This window comes from Seriola dumerili, unplaced genomic scaffold (assembly GCF_002260705.1).
Source record: "Seriola dumerili isolate Sdu_G_001 unplaced genomic scaffold, Sdu_1.0 BDQW01000278.1, whole genome shotgun sequence".
In the NCBI taxonomy this organism is placed as follows: Eukaryota; Metazoa; Chordata; class Actinopteri; order Carangiformes; family Carangidae; genus Seriola; species Seriola dumerili.
Window position 1 is genome coordinate 486,606 of NW_019174533.1, and position 14,134 is coordinate 500,739.

The following is a 14,134-nucleotide window of genomic DNA, read 5'->3' on the forward strand; positions in this document are numbered from 1 at the left end:
TAGCAGGAAACACTATATCAGGAGGAGGCAAAATACCAGCACAAAAATAATTAACAGACAGTGAAAAACAATGACATCGACGGTGGAAAACACAGCCTGCAGCCTGCGCCAAACAATGATAGTGGAAGCAACGACCAGAAAAGGATTTTTTTTGTTGTTACCACAGGATATAAAAACCCCCAAATCCAGAAAGATCAGAGGAGTTGGTGGTGATGGATGTGGGTGTTATTTTTGTAGCCGCAACATTAGATGCAAAAAAAAAAACTGCAAACTGCATCGCTGTGTCTCTGCAGGAAAAAGTAAACATGTTGCACTTTTTGACAAAACTTTAGCAGAAAAGCAAAATGTGTTTTCAGCTTTTCTTTTCTTTTTTTCTTTTGCATCCACCATCATGTTTTACATACTGTCATATACACTTGTGCACAATCACAAGCATATAGACACATTCCCCACGCAATCAGTCAGCCAGTGACTCCCACACAAATCTCACCACACACACACAAACAAACACACACACACACACACACACACACACACACACACACAAACACACACATTCCCTGGGCTGTAATCATATCTAGTGATAAGGGCAGCTTCCCCCAGCGGTCGCTGGCTCTCTGGGTTCTGACCACAGTGACTTACAATGGGCCTGTATTCGGAGCCTGCTCTGATTACACACACAAGGAGCTGCATTACACCCTGCTAATTCAATTTCCTCCCCTCCAGGTCAACCTTTGTGTGTGTGTGTGTGTGAGAGAGAGATAGAGAGAGAGAGAGAGAGAGAGAGAGAGAGAGAGAGAGAGAGAGAGAGAGAGAGAGAGAGAGAGAGAGAGAGAGAGAGAGAGAGAGAGAGAGAGAGAGAGAGAGAGAGAGAGAGATTGCTTAAGGAAGAACGTATTAAGCAGTTGTTGAAGAGAACAAGCTGCTTGCACAAAAACTGACTGTAATAATCTGGGGGGTGGGTGGGGTCGGGTGGGGTGGGGGAGTGATAGGGATGTTGATCAATACCACAGTTGTTGTTTAGTTCTGGGTGCTCTGTGTTGGAAGTAACACTTAATCTGCTGAACTAGAACTATGAGCGATTAACTAGTGTAGCAACATATTTCAGACATGACAGCCGGTGTATGAGATGAACCTGTTGTTTATTAGACTCATTTAAGGCCTCTGCTGAATTTTTAAAAAGTTCACTACTGGGAGAGTTTGACTTAAAGGTACCTTGTGGAGTACGTGGCCACTAAGATGGACACGATGGCAACGGAAGGTAAACTGGTGAAGTGAGATTTAAGCTGTGTCCCAGTTCAGGGGCCGCATCCTTCGGAGGCTGCATTTGAAGACCGAGTGCGACTAGACCGTCCCACCTCGAAGGCTCCTTCAAACGCAGCCAAGAAACGTGGACTTCCTTTCCCCTGTGCAGCAAAGGAGCCACTGGGTGGATCCTTTGTGGCCCAACCAATCCCAATGAATCTTGGGACTGGTTGGGATCAAGTATTGGGGTTCTGCTCAGTTCAACAGCTAACGGTACAACTGTTAAAACCAAAGTTAACAGGAGCTGTTTGCTTTGCGACACAACGGTAAGGGCGGTAACAGCTGCACAGACCAGACCGCCTCACTTTGGTTCGGCCTTCGCTCTCTACGACTGATACGAAGGGCCACATCCTTCGGGAATCGGGACACAGCTACAGAGAAGCTTCGTGTCAGCTGCATGAGAGGAAAACATGGAAGTCACATCGGTCAATGCAGCGGTAAATGAAACAGACATTACAGCTTTCACTCTTGTAGTTATACAAGCAGCAAGCTCTGCTGTGACAAGTTACATATGGAAAGTATGGAATAGTCATATGAGCTGGGAAGGAAAACCTTTTTTTTTTTTATTACATCAACACTCTTAATTTATAGCGTTACAGTCCAGTTGTAAAAGTGCTAAACACTAATTAAAGATGAAGCTCATTTGGGAGGTTCGGAGGCCTCTCTGTGGAGGTTTCTTTTACAGCCTCTGAAGAAAATGATGTGCGATGAGTCAAACTCACTAAAATCAGGGTGGAGATGCAGAATCCGGAGCTACATCAGTTTTATATGATGAGAGGCAGTTGTTGGTCCGACTTTGTCATGGAAGATTTAAATGCCCTCTGGTCTCTTGTGTTCCCCTACCAGGTTTCTTAAACCAGGGGTAGAGACCCGAAATAGGTTGCAGGCCTGCTGCTGGCAGGACCCATAAGAACACAAGCTAGCAATATGTAATCCTGGGTCCCACGGAAGACAATAAATTCTCATTTGGACCCAGGGGATGAAATATTTTCATAAAAATCCTCTTGCTTCAATTTGAAACAAGAGGTCAGATCTGCAGGCTTTTCCACTGATTTGGTGTAATGCAGCCTGATGAAGCGGCTGGCTCGCTGCAGGTTGTTTATCAGACTCGTTCAACACATCTGACTCTCATTTTGGCCAAATAAAACAATGCTGTGCATCACTGTCAAATGCATGTGCAACATATGGAGTGTGTGTGCACATGCATGTCTGTGAATATGAGTGTGTGTGTGTGTGTGTGTGAGTGTGTGTTTTAAAAAGCAGAGAATGTGTTTGTCATTAAAAATGACTGAATACAAGGGCGAGGTCCCTCTGGAGGGGTGGGTAGCTACATATCTAACACACACACTCACACACTCACACACACACCCTGTTACCCTGTGTGCCCTCATCTACCTTTGGCAATGTCTCTACAGGGAATTAAACCAGCAACCCCTCTGACTTCTGTGCAACCTCACCAAAGCACAGACACATAAGTCTTTGTCCTAACCACACACACACACACACACACACACACAAATATAAACTGTCACATACCTTTACTGTCATTCGCTCTGACTAAACCCCTGTTCACACTCGCCGACTTTTGCTCACACACACACACACACACACACACACACACACACACACACACACACACGGAGAGATGTCTCCAGATGTGGGTGTGATTCTTGTACACAACGATTCGCGAGTCGGTGCACTGCGTTGTGTGTTTCCACCTCCCCTCCTCTGTTTTGGTTACCAGCCCTGTCTGCTCAGCTTCACTAATCAGTCCCGCTGTCAGGAGAAGAAACACAAGACCGAGGCCCGAACATTTAGAACAATTCACATACAATGGACTGGCTTGTCACTCACAGAATTCCCCATACACCATAATGACCTTCACACAGTAGACTTGAACCCTAGTCAGAGTCACAGATGAGCTGTTGTTCGGTATACAGGAGAACAATGGGAGTTCAGAAAATCTAATCAGATACAGTAAGAAATGAAGCAGGTAAAGACAGTCATGAAGGGGCCCATTCAGTCAGTCAGTCATGTGGAGTCGCTGCTGCGGGGGAGAAAACTGTGCGCTCACACATGTTGATGTGTTTAATAATTTTCTGGTGAAATAAAGAAAAAATAGATAAAAAAATTCAATCCAATTTGGCAAAACTGTGACAAGAGGACAGAGTCATCCGAGGTCAGGGCTTAATTTGAACAGAAATTTCTAATTTTATTAAATGAAAGCATGTGAAGCCTCAAGTTCAAGTTTTTGTCAACTTTCACATTTTTCTGAAAGAAAAAAGGAACTGCTGATCTTGCTGGGGGAGGAACACAGGAAGAGCTGCCTGGGAGGCAATATTAAAGCTGCACAAAGCAATATATAATGAACATGTCTGATGTGAAATGTGTAACTCATAGTGATGAACACAAACACACACACACACACACACACACACACACAAGTATTGTTGGGAATTCTTTGACTCTGATCACAAAGATGTGCAGACTTCGAATGTCTGTACTAATTGTGTCAGCTAATTGCATAAGCTCCGTCTGCAGTGCTGTGATGGGAAGCAATACTCATTTGCCTTTTGTATACAGTATATATTAACCACTTGGAATCATGTTAATGTCCATTTCTACTGAGTAAAGAAGTTAATGTCTAATTCCTCTACTGTTCCAAGTTGCCAGGGGACTATTATTGCTGGCAGATGGGAAAAAGTTATTTTTTAGGGCATTTTTTATGTGTTTAATTGACAGGACGATGAGGAGAGACAGGAAATGCAGGGACAGAGAGAAGGGGAATGACATGCAGCAAGGTTAGGATTAAGGTCATGTCATGTGGGTGAATTTAAGACTCACTGAAGGAAAGGAAAGGAAAGTTAAAAAGGAGAGGAGGACAAAGAGGAGGAGCAGGAGGAGGAAGGAGGGGATAAGATGGGGTCCAGACCCCTGATCCCAGCAGCTGCTGTTGTTTGTAGGTCAGCATTACATCAGTAGGTTTATGGAAAAGGCTGGGAATCACTTCTCTACTTGACCTACTTAAAGAATGTTAGTGTTAGATGACATGCAATACTCCCCGGCTTCCCAGCACTCACTCATTCACCTCCTACCCGACACGCAGCAACACACACTGTTTTGTCATCTTGTTTTATTAGCAGTTGCTGAAAGACCGCATAATTTAGGAAGCAGGGCCTTAAAAATGTTTTTGAAAATCTGGAGTCCTGCCTGAAAAACTTTGGCTTGGTGAATTGTTTTGAATTTCTAACCTTTTTTTTTTTTTTTTCTTCATCGGTTTATTTGCACTGTACTAATATTTTTTTAATGCAGTCCTACAAAGCACTTGGAATGAAGTCTGCACAGTTCATTAATGTCAATACTAGTATGGAACGAAATGCAACGTCAGGAACATAATCGGTCATTAAAAATAACATTTCACGAGTTTATTCTTCTTCTTTAACAAAGTGCTCGCGCAAAAAACTCAGACCACGCTTCTCACTTCTTATCACAAAGTGTAACAGAGCTGCTGGGACCCCTGGTGTCAGAGTGTACGGCCCTGTCAATATCACGCTCGATTTAACATGCCAGCTGTCCCTTTGGAAAGAATTATGGTTTTAACTTCTTATAAAAAAATTTTTAAAAAACCAGCGTCAAACCCAAAGGAGTCAGAACCAGTCTGCTAAAAAACTGAAATGTGTTGAGCAAGAATTTATAGGTCTTTTTGGATTTATAGCATCCATATGTTGGGGGATTTCACAGTAAATGGATGTGTGGAGGACTCTGTGTGTGTATGCATATGTGTGTGTGTGTGTGTATTGCAGAGGTTAAGTGGTGTGGTTCTGGTCTCTCAGGCAGCAGCCTTCTAACACGGGTCATGTCTTTTTCTTTACTGCTAGGGAACCACATAAGGCACGCACACACCCACACATCACATCACACACCCACCCACCCACACACACACCCACACACACACACACACACACACACACACACACACAGCTCTGAACCTATAGCACCTATGAGATCACATCAAGAGCTGCTGTGGTGATGGTAAATGTTTGACTGACATTTTGAAATATGAAGCAGAGGATGTATCCCAATCACCCATGGGTGCTGCTGCTGCTGCTGCTGCGGCAACCAACCACTCCTTCGTACACTTCTAATGAGGCGTATCCCGGCGTATTTCCTGATGACATCATGAGGAAGGGGCGGTATAGATGTCTCAAACCGAGGCAGACACGCCTCTTGTGTAACAGTTGCGTAACAGTGTGATGATCCCATGACCAATCAAGAGACAGATATGTGTGCGGCATTAGGAGTGCACGGCCTGCGTGAACACTCATATTTCAGTGTGTTTAACAGCTTGTTGCCACGGTCGAGCTTGAACGTAAATAAACGCTGGTTTCATCTAAACATCAGTGTGTACACGATGCTGCCAGTGCTGTACACAAGCGTCATGGAGGCAGCGCGGACGGCTCATCCTGTCCAGCACATTAACACTGTTTATAACAACCACAGAGTCATAAACCAGCGTCGGAAATTACTGAATGAGCATTAAAAAAAAAAGCTTTAAAAAAATCTGTAACTCCCACAATTCTCTGCTCAGAAAAGCACAACGAAGGAGGAGAAGAAAAGGTCATAGAAACTTTTTGACTATTTAAAACAAACAGGAAGCTCATTTTATAAAGACCTATTCACGACCTGCAACAGGTTAATAACCACATGTATTTATAAACCAGCGTTAACCAGCCTAAAATCCCCCTGATGACAAATGAACATTCATTTGTGTCAATGCATGCAATGATGTGTGTGTGTGTGTGTGTGTGTGTTTTTAAAGCTCTAAAGTGCAGTAGCATGTGTGAATTCAAACATCTGGATGTGACACAAACATTCATTATAATCCTTTAAAATGACACTCTTGAGCCTGGTCGACATTTCCTGGAAGTTTTTAAGAAACTGTGGTGAACAGTAAATTTCTGTCATTTTTACCAGACGGGATCTGAGGGTACGCAGGAAATTAGAACACCGGAGATCAAACCAGGAGATCTGAATCACCAGAATCTGATGTAAATGCGGGATTTCAGAGCTTGCAACACTTAAGGGAGGATTTGGACATTGTGAGGTCAGTGGCCAAAGAGCAAGTGTTAAAGGGGAACTTCAGCTAATTAGTCCTGACCTCTATGAAGTTCGAGGACCTACGAGAGACGCATTAAAAAAAAAAAAAAAAGAAGGAATGGTCACAAAATGGAAACAGCAAAAGCTAAAAGATATCCTGACTGTCAGAGCGCATTCACAGCTGATATCATCACGCAGTTCGTATGTGTATTCATCACAGGCGTTTGCACTCACAGCTGGTGTTAATCAACATTCTCCTCATCATGATTCTGATTGGATCTCCATATGCAAATCAGGTAGATGCTAGGAGACTTGTTAGCATACATTTTTTTTGCTAACTTTCCAATGAAGGGAAATCAGCTGCGTTAGTCGAGGCGTCGATGCATTTGGAGGCTCCAAGGCACTGCACAGCGGTTTACGATATTATTAGGGAAGGAGTTTCCAACTTAGTTTCCGCCCTGTTATGTTATCTTTCATCGTAACAATTGTGAAACAGCAGAAACCCTGTGTTCACGTTACAAAGTCATCTACCAGGAATGCGGGAGGGGATTGCATGTATTTGATTGGCCTCCACAGCAGCCTGCGGGATGACGTCACACTGCATTCCAGCAAAAGTTGGCCCATTTTTTTTCCGACTGCATTTTCTTTTTTAAAATCAGATTACTCTTCATTACATCTACTCCCTGCAGCAGCAACAGAGTGGTCTCCCTCAAACGTGAGGGGGCTGCATTTCTTTAAACAAAGCTGTTGTCTGTCGGAACGTGGCCGTGGTGCGATCGGGTCGAGCTCTGAAAACTCTCACACTTCTCATAATGCAATAAATAAATAGCATCTTTTTGTTGGACCCTCTTACAGACTTCATGCCACAAGTTTGTATCACAGATTTCCTGTTACGCATTTGTGGCCTCAAGCACCTGAGATCACTCTGATAGCGTTCCACCAGAACTGATATTGTAATATAATATTGCACGACTTGAATACTGACAGTGATACTGTATGTAAAATCAGCTGAGTGTCCCTTTAAAGACGATCTACCACTGGCGGAGCAGACTGTGTTTCTAAAACTACAACTTGGCCAGAATTGAATAAATATGGTAACTTTCATTTCCTGTTTCTGAGCCAAAAAACAAATGGAGCGAGGAAAAAAAATAAAAAATTCTTGTGACCTTAATTTGGAAACATCTATTTTATCAGTCTGTTCACTTACAACACGACTAAAACCAACTCCATCCAAACCACAGCCGTCTTTTCAGAGATATAATGTCCCTGTTATATATTTAGCTGTTATTTGCACGCTGCCAACTCTCCACTTGACATTCATGATGGAGCCAGATGTGGCTGATAGATTTGTGATATCCGAAAGCAGAACCCTGAGGATGTGGAGATGGATGGAGGGAGGAAGGAGGTGAAGAGGGAACACAATGGGTTTGGGAGAAAGGGAAGACGGAGGCTCTCTCAGGGGGGAAACTGGAGGGGAATTTTTTTCGTCCACCTCTCCATCTTCCCATCCTCTAATTCACTCCTCAACCTCGCTCCTTCTGTCCCTCCTCCTTCATTCAGAATCTAGCTTTCCCTATCTCTAACACACACACACAGACACACACACACACATACACACATACACACACACACACACACACAGATGAGGTTTTGTCTGGAGGAGGCAGCAGTGTGAGTTTGAGCAACAGCTGCAGGGATTAGAGACAAGGGAGGGAAAGGGAAGAGGGAGTGTGTGTGTGTGTGTGTTTGTGTGCGTGGGATGGTGTGTAGACGCCGGGGGAGCGAAAATGTTTTAGAGCGGTGTGTGTGTGTGTGTGTGTGTATGTGGGTGAGAAAAGACAAATGTGTCAAGAGATGAAAAGAGAACAAATAAACATGTCTGTTTATTCAAATGTGTTTTATTACATGTTGTGTGTGTGTGTGTGTGTGTGTGTGTGTTTGTAGATTTACTCGTGCAGATAATGAGAGCAGTCGGCAGCAGCAGCACACGCACACGCACACGCACACGCACACACACACACTCTAGACAGTCAGTGGTGGGCTTGTGGTTTAAAGGCAGTGGGTGGGAGGTGTGGGTGGTGTGTGTGTGTGTGTGTTTGCGTGTGTGTGTGTGTGTGTGTGTGTGTGTGTGTGATCGTACACTTTGTTGTTGGAAACACCTGTAATTTCACTCAGCCAGGAGTCGACAGTATCACAGTGTAGAGATGTAATCAGCTCTCGTCTGCAGCAGCTCACGTCTCTCTGCAGGAGTTTGTGTTTTCTTTGCTTCGTCAGCAGAAGAGTGAAACACTTGAGTGATTTGTGATTTGGAACAAAGAGCAGAACCAAAAAAAACACATGATTAAACATCTGGACCTGCCATTAGATGATTATCAGTTTTTAATCATGCTTATGGAGATAATGGCCTGATTACAAATCTTACATAAAGGACATTTGCATTAATAAATCTGACCGGGAGAGGAGTCATGTCTTTCTGTGTTTCTGCAAACCTGGAGGACTGTTTGCTTCTGATCCTGTTTGTTGTTTATTTTGTTGTGGCATTAAATGAGCTATTTGTGTTAGCACTGACAGCTGTTTACTCACTAGTCGAGAAGAAGCATTGTGAGTTCACCATCAAACTCCATTCCTTTACTCACCCACAGCTGTCTGCAGCTGTGGAAAGCAATGCCAACGTTAACTCTAGTCTCTATCGCGTCTTTTCTACTACCCAAGTTAGCACGCTAACCAGCTAGCCCCAGCCCGTCTAGTTATTTCCCGATAGCGAGTCACTGCAGCCTCCAATCTGCCCTGAAGACGTAGCGCTGCTCGGAGAAAACTTACAAACTGCCCCTTTAAACAAAATGTAATATAAGCTGCCACGTCCAGTTATTCTGGAGCATGTTACTGCAGTTTCTCTCACATTACAGCTACAGAACATCCACTACTTCTTATTACTATGAAGTGTGTGCAATGCTTTGAGTTTCACTGTTTTTCTGTGTAAAGACCAGAGTGGCACAGCTCGTTAGGGTCAGTCAGGGCACTGTTTTATCTGATCCAGGTTGTTTTTGAAGCAGATGCATCTGTAGCAGCACGACTCTGTGTGATCACTTAGTGTTGTTTTATTGACTCCACTTGGGTGCCCTGCGGGAGTCCGACCTGTTGCCCAAATGTGGGTCCTGAGCCTGAATGTAATGTACTAAAAAGATACTGGGAAAAAGTGAGGGGTGTTATTTTAAGCATCTGCAGAATGTAAATGTAGTGGAAATGAGGGCGAATAGCAGGCTGCAACACATGAATGCACAATTGCAAGCACAGACATGAGCAAACACACACACAGACACACACACACACACACACACACACACACACACACACACACACACACACACACACACACACGTAAAGTGCAGGCAGATAAGCAGCCATGCAACACACACTAGAACACCAGAGAAAATGTGCAATAACACATTTATGATCAGGATAACCATGAGCGAATGTACACAGTTTATTTAGGGACAAACACACATTTTCCTTGTGTGACAGAGCGTCATTACGTGGTGCTCGGGGACTATTTAGCTGAGGGAACGGCTCAGCGAGGGAGTCGTCAAAACAGGAAGTGTTTTATGTAGCAGAAACATTCCATTTTTAACTCTCACACAGGCTGGCTAAAATAAATAACACACTCAGCACCCGACCTGGGAGGTGACAGGCCAGAGTGTGTATTTAAAGAACCTATATGTGTGCTCCCGCAGTGTGTGTGTGGGTGTGTGTGTTTGCTCATGTCTGTGCTTGCAATTGCGCATGCGTGTGGGGCAGCATGCTATGCACATTCATGCATGCTTGCATGGGTTTGCAGGTGTGTCAATGTGTGTGTGTGTGTGTGTGTGTGTGTGTGTGTGTGTGTGCGCATACCAGCCCTCCCCCCAGGCACTGCAGAGGCCTCTGAGTGTAGTGAAGTCATTTCCTCTTTGATGGGGGACGTTCAGTCTGTGGCTGCACACGCACAGAATTACAGTCCTCCAGACCAGGACTCACTGAGGGATCAGGGTGGTCTGAGACCCTTATAGACCAGTGGAGGCCAGAATCATATATTTGCTTCAGTCTGTGTCGTCACCTCTGAAATAACAGATACGATGCAGTTAGATCAATAACAAATTCATAGTAGAATTGATTGATACGACAGCGTCTGTGTGTAAGGTTGTAACCTCAGTTGATCCAGAGATTTTCCCATAATTGGTAAGATATCTGTCCTCGAAAATTTAAACCCTTCAATGTGTCCAGCAGTTCGAAACCAAAACACATTAATCTTCTGACCAGGTCAGAGGCCGGAGACCTTGTCCTGACCTGCAGAAGAGGAACTCCAAGAATGCACGGCTAGAGTCGGCTACAGATGATAAAAACAGCTAAACAAATAATTCAGTGATTGCACAAACTGTTTTCTTGAGTTTAAAAAAAAAAAAGATGGGAGTGATGTAATCTCACTTGATTTCTAAAACCACTGATTCTCGCATCAATTTTTTTCTTGATTGAACAAAAGGTGAAAGTACAAGACAAATTTATCTCAACGTGTTAAAATTGTATTTTTCTGTATGATAAGACTTAAACAGTCCATACCTCATAAAATGTGAAGATGCATCTTGTCCACTTCATCTGCACCATGGAGCTTTTTTTTTCTCACAGAAGAACATGTTGACTTGTCTCTGCAGGAAGAACAAAGGTGTTACTAATAACATTAAGGATGACAGTGAGGCAGCACGCACAACACCAGGGCCCTGACAGCAAAGTAGCTAAATGGAATTCAGCCGTAAGTAAATTTTATCATATACACCTGTACTTTTGTGGTGTGACTCTTCGTGGAGAAGCTCTTCCTCGCAGGAGTCCGGGGAGCAGAGTTGGGTCGTCGGGGATATTCGGTTCACCTGGACTGACTGACTGACTGACTGACTGATGGAGTTGACTGACTTGGCTTTGTGTCTCTATAGTGTTTGCTGCATCATATTGTTTTAATGTTGCCATTTAGTTTCTTTTCTCGCGAATAATTTGACATTTTAGGAAATAAGCTTCGCGGAGTCAGATGAGTGATACCTCTCTCATGTCTGTACAGTAAAAACGTAGCTGGATCGGCAACAGTGACTGGTTAGTAAAAAAATAATCAGAAACAAACAGATTCATATTTTACACATTTCCTGTGTTTAATTTGAAGTGTCGATCCATAAGAAAATACATTTGTGGTTTTAAGAACCAAAATCCATCTCATTGTAGAGTACTGGACCTCGAGCAACTGCTCCTAAATATAGTTTTCAACAGTCATGTGTTACTCACAGTGTGCTTATAATGCTCTCGTGATCCCATACAAAACTTCACGAACAGCACTTTATAAGACTTTAACGCGCTCTGTTGACTCTGTGTCTTGATTCTAGGTGGTTTGAGTCTATGTTCTGCAGGTTTCTGGTTCCACTCCTCGCTGCAGCCTTCACACAACCACGTTGTATATAAAACATAAATCAAGCTATGTACTGAACATGAATTTCTCCTGCAAACACTGTGCAGCCTCGTCTGTGAGGACTCTTGTATGTGCGCTCTTGTGCAGCATAAATGTGTTTATATTTGTCTATGTGCACATGTTTCTAATTAGTCACAGTGTCAGCAGCCTGCTGAGTTCCAGCCACACCCAAATGCCCGGCTGAGTGATGAAAGCTGTGGTCAGTGCTGACGTGGACGTGAAGCTGCTTAGTACAGTAAAAGTAAGCCGGAGAGGTCTCCGTATCAGACCTTAAGAATCATGTATTCCTGGGGTTGGTGTATTTAAACTGCAGTTTCTCCTGTGCTCTCAATGCATCACACTTCTCCCTTAGTTCACCACATATCTGTGCTCTGCATCATTCTAATATCTGCTGATGCCATCAGAACGAGAGCTGCCAACCACAGACATCCCCCTTTCTGTTTCCAGCTAAATTTCTGTTCACAGTTCTTCATGTCATCCGCCCATGTATTTATGAGCAGAAATTTCAGGACAAGGCGGGATGAGTCGGGAAATGATCACCTCAGTTTTTGTCAAAGTTCATTCATTTTTGCTTTTTGCTTTTCATTCATTTTCTCCCTGCCCTTTGTCATTTCCTCTAACTGTCCTGTCATTTCAGATCCAGCCACTCCCTCGCACCCTGAAGTAACCCCAGCCACCCTGGCACCTGATTCCCCACACCCACATGCTCACCTGTTCCCCATTCCCTCATTAGCTCCCTAGAATGTACTGATTACTGCCCCACCTCCACTTGTCCTGTTGTTTACTATAACAAATATTACTGTAACTGAAAGTAGCTGTTTCACCTTCACACTCACAGGTGATTTGTCCATTAAAGATTCAAATTTTAAGCACACTGTGAATTTGTGCACAGACCCTAAACCTTACGGATATAGAGTTATGCTTCTTCCTCTTCGACAAATATCAATAAGGTAAAGTCGTAAGTAAGGTGAAGTGGAAGAGGGTTGGGAGTAGGGAGAAGTTATGGGAGATGGGGATGTAATTTGTCAATTTTCATTTTGATAAATAGCAAATATTCAGTGTTTAGCTGCAGGATTTTGACCTTAAACTCTCCACAGAAACTCAGAGTAATAAAATTCTTCTTTGGTGTGTTGACAGCTTCATGGCAAGGCGAGCTACGATACTTTTTCACTGGTTGGAAAACTTACTTTACTTCCTTTGAGAGAAGAATGAATTATCAAAGGTCAAAGGTTCTGCGGGGAGGAACCTCCATCATATCAATGACAGTCGCTGGATGAAGGCCTTACTGGCAGAGGCGGATATTATCAAGGCCTCCGCAGGTCAGCTGCACTAAAGTCCAGGTGAACAAAACCTGATGCAATCTGAGCAGGTCGCCCACCCTGCAGATGAACAGTTTCCATGTCTGCAGAGGCAGCAGTAGTAGTAGTAGTAGTAGATTACCAAAGCAGACAGCATGTTAAACACAGGTCAAACCAAGAAGTCAGAGCGGAGGAGGTTTTTTCCTATCCCAGAATTCCTCCCAACCCACACACACATCCTACAATGACAGCCATCGAGTTCAACTGCAGGAAAAAAAAAAAAAAAGCAAGAGGGAAAGAGCAGACGAGTTTTTGAAAGGGATGCCAGAGATGAATAATCCCCTCAGATTTACATACTGATGCAGAGAGAGGAGATAAGTGGAGGAGGAGACAGTGATTTGTTTATCCTGTTAAAGTAATTCTGTGTAGAGTAATTATGTGATATTTTGGTGCTAATTGTTTTGGGAAATTACAGTGATATTAAAAATGGCGAACGGCTGCTGCGGTGCTTCTCCATTGTGTCTAAAAACACGACTCAAATTGTTGTTTTCACGTGCTCAAGAGAGGAAGAGACAAGAAAACAAAACAAAACAAACAAACAAAGGAAAAAAAAAAATGAGTGATGATCTCTCCCATCCTCTTCCAGCTTTGAGAGAGAGCGGGACCCTGGGGAGTCGCTCACCAATCCTTAATTCCATTTCCCAAAAAAGACTTTCCTATTTTTACGCTGAGCCGAGATGATCCCCAGAGGAAAAGCACCCGCTCCGGGCCGTTTGGTTTTCCCGCAGATATGTCGTCCCTCAAGAAAACCCAAAATAAACATGTGGAAAACCACAAGGATAAATTTGGCTGCTTGTGCGGAAAAGCTTGGAGTCTCCGTGATTGCGCTCTCACATACTTCTTATGAAAAAAAAGAAGAAGAAAGATAGCTGAGAGGCAGCGAGTCGGAAAT